Raw genomic sequence first — 10,353 nt, 5'->3', positions numbered from 1 at the left:
ATTCCTAAATTTATAGCAAAGAAAATACCAAATCTGTTTCTTGACGAACGATAGTTTCTAAAGTACGCGTAGGAAAACATGAACAAATCTAATCATTTTATATTCAAAGCAACTAGTAGAAAATGTGACACAAGGCTACTCTGAACATTTCTGGATGAGGTTTCCAAACAGCCCATTTTGGTCTGTTAGCATAACCATTTCCAGCGTTTCTAACTAAGGAAGTCGTTCATCACTAACTAATGTGCCATGATACCTCGGTTCCACCACAAAACCGCGGTAGACTAAAGCGCGCTCGACGAAAGCGCGTACGTGACGTCATCACAGCGCGACGAAAACAGCACGCTGTGAGCGGTAAACTTAAAATTAAAGGGCAAATCTAAACCTAACCCCCCCAAACCTAACCCTAAACCTAACCCTAAGCCTAACCCTTAACCTAACCCTAAACCTAACCCTATACCTAACCCTTAACCTAACGCTAAACCTAACGCTAACCCTTAACCTAACCCTAACCCTAACGCTTAACCTAACCCTAACCCTAACCCTAACCCTTACCTTTATGTGAATCGGCTTGCTTTAAAAGCGCTTTTTAAAGCGCCCTTTTTTCCCCGCGGTCGTATTTGTCGCGCTGCTGATGACGTCAGATACACGCTTTAATCGGGCGCGCTTTAGTGGACCGCGGTTTTGACGGGTCACGGATACCTCTGCATGTTACTCATTAATGTTACACTACGAGAAATTCCAGGCTTCATAAATAATTTAAAAACCATTACGAGAGTATTAAGATGAAACCGAGGAATAATTAAAACGACATCTTTGTGTGCAAAATTCTTTTGTGTGGACTTCGCGGTTTGTAGCTACCAGGAAGCTACCACAATTGCAGAATGCCTTTTGCAAGAAGAATGACCAAAAAACAAACAGCACAGTGTATGCCAAGGCTGTATTTAATTCACCTTTGTGTAATGCAATTGCTAGTATTCCCAAGTTGTCTTTACATCAGTAAACACTGGCTAATTTATCTGTGATAACTCACACATGCAGGCACGGGCAGCAATAATAGCTTGGCTGGATTTCTTTTTCCCTTTGCTCTGTAACAATCAGCCAAAACAAAACACAAAAATCCTGGGTCAGACTAATAAAGTTCTGGGGGATGTTAACAATAGAGCCAGGAAAAAAAACATTGCCTACATTAATGGGAAAAGGAATAAAAAAGTGAACAACTGCTGGCAAAGATAAAGGTAACGTTATAGATTCCAAGGGCCCATCTGGTTACCTAGGTTACCATCTTAATACCTTCATTAGTTGCAACAGAGAACCACAGAGGTGAGGTAGATGGCATTCCATCTTCTTACAAGCCAACCTTTCCCAAGGTGGATTCATCTGTATAGTATAGATTGCAATGCCCAATCCATACTCCCTCCTCATGCTGGTTGGGGCTAATGAGAATTGCAGAACAAAGGCAGTAGCAAAAAACCCAGGTTGAAACAAAGCAAGGAGTTGCAACTCAGTCCTTAAGTTATTTGGATGTAAACCAGAGGTGGGTTCCTACCAGTTCGCAACAGTTCGATAGAACCGGTTCGTCAAATCTACCGAACCGGTTAGAAGAGGTTCCACCAGTGGACCCAGAAAGCAGGCCACACCTACAGAAGAGGTTCCAAAAAATTTTGAAACCCACCACTGACACACACACACACACACACACACAGAGACAGATTCACACACAGAGAGAGAAAAAGAGAGAAAGAAAGGTAGAAAGAAAAAAAGAAAGAAAAAGTGAGAGAGAGATGAAAGGGAAAAAGGGAAAAGGGACAGAGAGACAAAAGGAAGGAGAGAGAGAGAGGAGAGAGAACACATGGCCGGCAAGCCACCCCCACCAGGTGACATGGCTGGCAAGCCACTCCCACAAAGGAGGCCACACCCACAGAGTAGGTTCGAACAATTTTTTGAAACCCACCACTGATGTAAACCATTCTGAATAAGAATCCGTAGATGGCTTGCTATCTGCCAGGCAGAAAGCTGGATGAAAAATGACTTCTCTTAAACCCCACCAGGTCTTTCCTTCAACTGGATACAATGACTAGCTCAGACTCTTTCTATACACAGCGTGGCTTGCTTCCAAGTAAGTGTGCCAAAGCTACCTTGAATGCCAGTGAAATAATCTTATTTGTTGCTACAAAAGGAGATTTTACAGCCCTCAAAATGCCAGCAAAAATATCAAAAGACCGAAAAATGTATTAGCAACGCCACTGGCAATGGTCTTGCAGAACTTAAGTAGATATATGAAATGACTGCAGATGGGGGAGTTGGGCCTCCTGCATTGCTAACCCTTCTCCAAACAAATGATCAATATTATTCCACAGTACTAATCATGAAATTTAAATTCAATCCATAGGGGAAGGTCAACCTTCACGTATTAAGAATAATTAACAGCAAGCCACACCACAAAATTATGAAGAGTTTTCTTTTCTTTTTTTATATATAAATTTTTATTTTAAACACATAAGCACATCAACAGAAACAAACACGTGAGTTAAAAACAACATAGGAACAATAAGTTCCGTCGTATATCATACAGCAGTTCCGAAATGGTTTCTTTGCAGTTAGTGTTTTCCCTTCTATACATTTCTATCTTGCGTTCATGATTTCCTTGTTCGTTATCCATTTTTATGTACAATTCTTTGTTTATTTATACTTAGCTACTTATGATCAAGTATTATTTACCTATATTGTGCTTTATATTTTTACTGTCCTCTATTCTCTTACATACAGTTATAGGTAGACATTCACATAGTTATTCTTTTTCTTTGCCATTCTTATACTATTGTTATTCCATTTAAAAGGTTATAAGGTATAGTTTGGAATGCTTTGTTTACCATCCTTCGCACCCGCTATGACACCACCTTATTTTATCTTTCTTTTCTTTTCTCCCTCCCTTCCTTCTCTACTTCCTTCCTTCCTCCTCTCCTTCCCCTTCTTCCTTCCCTTACTTCTCCCCTACTCCTACCCTCTGTCTTCTCCTTCTTACCCTCTCTCCTTCTCTTTCTCTCTCTATTATGAAGAGGTTTCAAATTTATAAAAGATTAATTTATGGCCTCTAATGCACTGAGCTCAAAAAAAAAAGTGAGAAAGGCCAGTGGGCTGCAAGTTGCCTGCCAATTCCACTCGATTTGCCTATCTTTTGCAGTCTTATCAACTAGGACTTTCTCAGATCTTGCATGGTAATAGGTAGCCTACATGTTTCATCTCAAAATTGTGGAGCAAATCCCTCCCTTCCTGTGGCCACTAGGAATCTTGTCTATCAGTCTGAAACAAGGATATGCCGTAACTCATGTTTACGCTGCCCTAGCAACCAAGTCTATTATACTCCTCACTGTGATATGCACATACTGTTAACCTCATGTTATGGTATGATGGTGCTTGGTAGAGCTTTGTTTTAAGGGTTAGAATTCTCCTACGGGTTTTAAGTTTTGTAGAAGTGACACAAAAGATGTTGAAACAAGAAACTGAATCACGGTAAAGAGTTGTAGGTATTGCCTGTAGAGCAGTGGTGGGTTTCAAACATTGTTCGAACCTACTCTGTGGGTGTGGCCTCCCTTGTGGGAGTGGCTTGCCACCCATGTGACCGGATGGGAGTGGCTTGCCGCCCATGTGACCGGATATGAAGATGCCGACGACACTTGTCAGAACCACCTTAAATGACCTCACCCACAGCCCTGGCATGCATAAGAATATGATGTAAACTTGTTTTTTAAAAGGCATCTTTGGTTTGCGTTAAAACAACTTCAACACACGCAATGTTCTGATTGCACCACAAACGCAGTAGTCATCCTTACCTTTCACAGAGGCACTGAGTTTTATAAATATGAGCATGATAGTGTAGAATAATCCTATCCAAGGACCAGTGGTGGGTTTCAAAAAATGTTGGAACCTCTTCTGTAGGTGTGGCCTGCTTTCCGGGTCCACTGGTGGAACCTCTTCTAACCGGTTTCGGTAAATTTGACGAACCGGTTCTACCGAATAGGTGCGAACTGGTAGGAACCCACCTCTGCTGTAGAGGGAGCTGGCTATTGTGCTGTTGGGCTGTCCTTCAGTCTCCTGAAGGGTTCTTCCCCACAGCCCAGTTAAAGTGCCTGTCACCAGTCTTTGAAAACGGTACTAATCTAAAATGTTCTTCCCCCAATGGAGATCTCTATCCTGTTGTACAGATCATGCTAAGGAAAGGGGTTACTGGATCCCCCAGCTTTGCTTCCCTCCTCCCCTCTCCCCTCCCATCAAACATCATCAGGTATATCCAGCAATCACTGGAAAGAAACTGAATTTCTGCTGGAAGGTATATCCATTGATCAGAACTCCTATTTTGTACAAGGGCCCAGGTTCAAAGAAAGCCCAGCTAACAGCTAATATCAGTTCTTCTGAAGAGTAATGGTCTTGTTCTGGAATAGTACTAAACCTCTTTGTCAGAAAAAAAAGGCCTATTATCAATTGATATCCAGAAAAGCACTAAATCCACGTTCTTTAGACCAAATAAAAGCTGTCACTTGTGTATGTGCGTGGTAGTGGTGATGGGGAGTGGAGAAACACCATGGAGGAGAAAATTGTCTCTTCTCCCTCTTCCAAACAAATAATTACTACCCACCTGTGTTTAGGTGCAACCAAGTTTCTGAGCTGAAGAATGGCTTGGTGCTTGAGCAGGGAGGGAGCCTGGTTGGGGGGGAAAAAACCCCTGGATTATCAGAAATCAGAATGACTGAGACAAGTCCCAGGATGCTTAAGGAAGGATGTATCCCTGCATCAAGATGGTTCATAGTGCTGATTCTACCCTCTGCCCAAAGCATCCCCTTTCTGCCAAAGAATGATGGGCACCAGATCATGCTGTATATTTTGGGATAATGGGGAAAACACATAACTAAGGATAACCTAAGGCTGTCTCAGGGATGGGCTGACGATGGAATAAAACCACTTGAAGAAACATCAGAAACAAGAGATTACTGGAGCATGTTCGTGTCACTCTGGCATGTGAGGAATTGAGAACATTTCAACATACTTTGCAAATCAATACCCTCCCTAAATCAAGAGCTTTTAACAGCGTTGCAGACTGGCCCATCCCTCCACTGTGGCTCTCTCCACAAATATCCAGTGCAGTGATATGGAGACAGTCCACTGGAGAAAGGAAGGAAGCTGTTATAGTTTGTCCTTCCAGCCCCACATCTTGCTATTAGTTTCTGGCATCATTTCTTTACATTTCACAGCTACATATATAGGCTCCTAGGTAAATATACATATGGGCATTTATAGGAATGCTATCAGTGTTTTAAAAGGAAAGCAGAATCTCAAGCATTGTTAATAACAATTGCTTTGAGATGGAGATGCTGCCATTTCACTAGAAAAATTGGAGAGTCAAGGCTGCACTTGCTTATTGGTGAAGAAATGGTCTTTCCTTTACAATACAATACAATACAATACAATACAATACAATACAATACAATACAATACAATACAATACAATAACAGAGTTGGAAGGGACCTTGGAGGTCTTCTAGTCCAACTCCCTGCCTAGGCAGCAAACCCTATACCGTTTCAGGCAAATGGCTATCCAACATCTTCTTAAAGACTTCCAGTGTTGGGGCATTCACAACGTCTGGAGGCAACGTCTGTTCCACTGATCAATTGTTCCCACTGTCAGTAAATTTCTCCTCAGTTTTCTTTCGAGAGCTTCTGTTTCGTCGTTTGTAGGGAAACAGAAGCTCGCGGAAAAAAACTCCATGGAGATCTTTCTAAGTTCCTTCTCTCCTTGATTAGTTTCCACCCATTGCTTCTTGTTCTGCCCTCAGGTGCCTTGGCGGCTCGGGCGGCTGCGTTCTGGACTAACTGAAGTCTTCGAACACTCTTCAAGGGCAGCCCCATGTAGAGCGTAGATGAGGATCTGTACCTTGAGTGAGATTAGAACCGCTGAACTGCAGATAACAGTCAGCTGAAGTGGCCTGCAGTACTGCACCCTAACCACTGCGCCACCTCGGCAGTCAATGAGGAAGCCAAATTCAGTTATCAACTGTGTTACTAATTTAAGAACTGCAAGGATTCACTTAGCAACTGTGGCAAGAAAAGTTGTAGAATGGGGCAAATCTCACTTAACAAATTTCTCATTTAGCAACATAGGTTTTGGGCTCAGTTGTGGTCCTATGTTGAACACTACCTGTATGCTGATAATGAAGAGTATGAATTTGTACAATCTTATGCATGTTCATTCGGAAGGAAGCCCATAAGTGTTTAATGGTTCTTACTCCACACTCAATATAACTAAAGAGTGATTATGAGAAAGGTAACCAGAGCTGCTCTTTAGAAGGCCAGATCCTGAAGATAAAACTCAAATACTTGGCAACCTAATGAGAAGAAGGACTCACTGGAGAAGAGCCTCATGCTGGGAACAATGGAGGGCAAAAGAAGAAGAGGATGAGGTGGCTGGATGGAGTCACCAAAGCAGTCGGCGTGAGCTTCAATAGACTCCAGGGGATGGTAGAGGACAGGAAGGCCTGGAGGAATGTTGTCCATGGGGTTGCAATGGGTTGGACACAACTTCGCAACTAATAACAACCAGAGTTGAGTTTGCTTAATACTGTGTAGATGGAAAACTATGAGTTGAGTTGAATTGAGTTGAGTTTATTGGTCTTGTATGCCGCCCACTCCCGAAGGACTCCGGACGGCTTACAATAAACAAGGGGATAAATAAACAAAACAACACTTTAAAATACACAACTTTCACAGTTACCGTGGGGCTGGATATTTCACAAGCCCCCCGGCCTGCTGGAGCAGCCAGGACTTCGTGGCTTTGCGGAAGGCCGGGAGGGTAGTAAGGGTCGGGATCTCCACGGGGAGGTCATTCCAGAGGGCTGGAGCTGCAACAGAGAAGGCTCTCCCCCGGGGAGTCGCCAGCCGACATTGGCTGGCAGATGGAATCCGGAGGAGACCTAACCTGTGAGATCTAATCGGTCTATGGGAGGTAATCGGCAGGAGGCGGTCTCTCAGGTACCCTGGTCTGATGCCATGTAGGGCTTTATAGGTGACGACCAGCACCTTGAAGCGGATCCGGAGACTAATGGGTAGCCAGTGCAGCTCGTGGAGGATAGGTGTGACGTGGGTGTACCTGGGTGCACCCACAATCGCTCGCGCGGCTGCGTTCTGGACTAACTGAAGTCTTCGAACACTCTTCAAGGGCAGCCCCATGTAGAGCGTAGATGAGGATCTGTACACTACACTAGAAATTGGGGGGGGAGGGGATACATCAGAAGAAGACAATGACAAATCTTTCATTTCTTGTGTCTAAAGAAGGTGCATAGATGTACCTATATAGAAAGGTTATAAGGAATTAAGCTCAATTCAAAGGCTGCTCATCTTAAAAAGTATACAGCACTGGAATATTACTATGTGGTTGGGGTTCTACATTAGGGTCAGTACACGCAGCTATGTATTGTGGTAGATCCACAACTCAACTTAAAAAAAAAACTTTTAACTCATTAGTCTTTTAAAGCAATCACGCCTTTAATACTGAGCGGGTATGATTTTAATCTACACGCAGGGGTGGGTTTCAACCGGTTCGTGGCGGACCGGTTGGTCAGTAAACCCAGAAGTAAGTAACTTCCGGGAACGCCGAAGGGCCCACCCGCCCGCCCACGCTCTTTACCAGTCTGTGAAGGTTTCTGCGCTTCCACGCCGGCGCATGGCACATACAGCGCCTGCGCGATTCTCTGCGAGCAGCTGGATGGCACATACAACGCCTGCGTGATTCTCCGCGAGCAGCTGGAGCATCACGCAGGCGCTAAGACGCATGCGTGAACTGCGCACGTGCACGAGGACGCCGCCTGCCCTGTTCCAACCGTACCGGGATGAGGAACCCACCACTGTCTACACATTTCCCCTTATGCAGTTTTCAGCATATCCATTTAGTGTCCTGCCAAAAAAAATAAAGTACTGTAAATAATATTTGCTACAAGAGGACACAAGGGGGCATACAATTCCATCAAATGGGCATATTCTGATGGATGTTTATAGATATAAATGTAGTATAAATGCTACAATTTATATAGAAATAGCAAAAAAATCTCATCTAAGTGAAACCTGACCAGATGATTAGTGGTTCCACTCAATTTGTTGTCCGAGAACGAACTATCAACCTCAAAGCATGTCTTGTTCTTCCTTGTGTAGATGTGCTTTAAAATACCATTAAAATGAATTGAAGCTAGACAATAAAAGGTTATTTTAGTCGTTGTATTAAACATTTTAAAGCAGAATATACACAAGGAAGTATAAAAGACATGTAAAAAATAACAGGGTAAAGTACAAAGTGAGATGGATAAGTAAAGGGATCTAAAATATCATAGGAAATAGAATTTCCCAATATATCCTTAATTACCTTAGCAACTATAAAATTTATTAAGCCACTTATTAAAAGGGAAAATGAAGAGTCACTCTTAAGCTTCGTGTTAGGAATATGTGCTTAACACAATATAAATCACCAACTAAAATTATAAGCTATAATCAATTAGTAGTAGATATCCAATTTCACATGAATTTGAAATATAAAGTCCATATGTAGAAAATCCCAAATCTGGGGTTTGGTACATTTATTTATTATTTATTTATTTATAAAATTTATATGCCGCCCAATCCCGAAGGACTCCCAAAGGACTACATAGCTGCCTATTAAATTATAATCCAAGCATAGTTTCCAATTATAGGATATTTAACCTTCCCATACCTGTGACGTGCCTTCAATTTTGCATGTTTTTTTTCCACAGCAGGGCTAAGGGTAGCTTGAGGGAGGGATCAATAAAGATGTAAAATCTGGACTTTGGCGGAAGAAAAATTAAGCACTCTTTCCTCCCAATACAGTGATCCATTCTCACATTTGCTTTAAAACTAAATCAATGAAGCTATGGCTTTTTGATACCAAGCCCCTTTGATCCTTAGTGACTATTGCTTATTTCTGTGCGATGAAGATTAAAAGATGAGCAGAGCAATTCTCAATTGTGGAAGAAGCCAATGGCAAAAAAGAAGGGGGAAAAACCCTTAGCTCTGCATTGGCTGATTTTGCATCTTTCCACCCTACTGTTATTGCCTCCGAGGAAAATGAATGTATTACACCAGTAGTTGATTAGGATTGTTTTTTTGGTTCAGATTTGAGATCAAGGCTAAGCGGATATTTGAAACACCTGACACTATCAAGAGAGAACTTCTGGAAGCTCAACTGGCACATCTGCATTATTCAGCAGAAACGGCAGTCTTTGGTAATCCTGTTAACATGTTCCACCAACTTCAGCTAGAGTGCCTTTGAAAGCAATATGTATAGAGTGGCACAATAAAATTGCTATCAAATGCATTCTTGCTGAGAAATAAACTCCAGTCAATTCAAATCAATCCTTAATTCCAAGGAATTCTGAAAAAGAATAGATTTTGTACTCATTGTTTTATATTCATTTAGCTGACTGTTCAGTGGTGAGTTTCAAAAAAATTTCGAACCTACTCTGTGGGTGTGGCCTCCTTTGTGGGAGTGGCTTGCCGCCCATGTGTTTTTTTCTTTCTTTCTTTCTTTCTTTCTTTCTTTCTTTCTTTCTTTCTTTCTTTCTCTCTCTCTCTCTCTCTCTCTTTCCTTCCTTTTGTCTCTCTGTCCCTTTTTCCTTTTTTTCTTTCATCTCTCTCTCACTTTTTCTTTCTTTTTTTCTTTTTTTTCTTTATTTCTTTCTTCCTTTCTTTCTCTTTCTCTCTCTGTGTGAGTCTCTCTGTGTGTATGTGTCAGTGGTGGGTTTCAAAAAAATTTGGAACCTCTTCTGTAAGTGTGGCCTGCTTTCGGGGGCCACTGGTGGAACCTCTTCTAACCGGTTTGGTAGATTTGACGAACCGGTTCTACCGAACTGGTGCGAACTGGCAGGAACCCACCTCTGTGACTGTTCTACTGAATTTGTTCTGACTTTTGTGTTAATAGTAATAATAGCGTGACTGCACTATTACTTTTCTTTTTGGAACAGTGGCACTGAATCATTTTATTGACATGTAGTACACAGATTGTTGGCTTCCAATTCCTTGTACCCACAATGAACGTGGTACTCACACTGCCAAATATTCAACATCAATTATTTTTTTTCTCCCAGCACTGAGACAAATCTTCACAATGATTATGAATGCCATGATGTCTATATGGGATCAATAATAATTGTAGCCGAAGAAAGAATATAATAAATATTTCTGGGCAAATAATTGAAAACTATACTTGAGTATATACATTTTCTCTGTATTTTGTCTGACATCTTTTATTTGGAGAAGTGGTAAGAAAGAGATTCTTACTGAAATACATGCAGATGTGCA

This window comes from Thamnophis sirtalis, unplaced genomic scaffold (genome assembly GCF_051295495.1).
Source record: "Thamnophis sirtalis isolate CommonGarterSnake01/CBP01778 unplaced genomic scaffold, rThaSir2_p1.2 scaffold_3, whole genome shotgun sequence".
In the NCBI taxonomy this organism is placed as follows: Eukaryota; Metazoa; Chordata; class Lepidosauria; order Squamata; family Natricidae; genus Thamnophis; species Thamnophis sirtalis.
The sequence above is the reverse complement of the archived record's forward strand: the minus strand, read 5'-3'. Positions refer to the sequence as shown.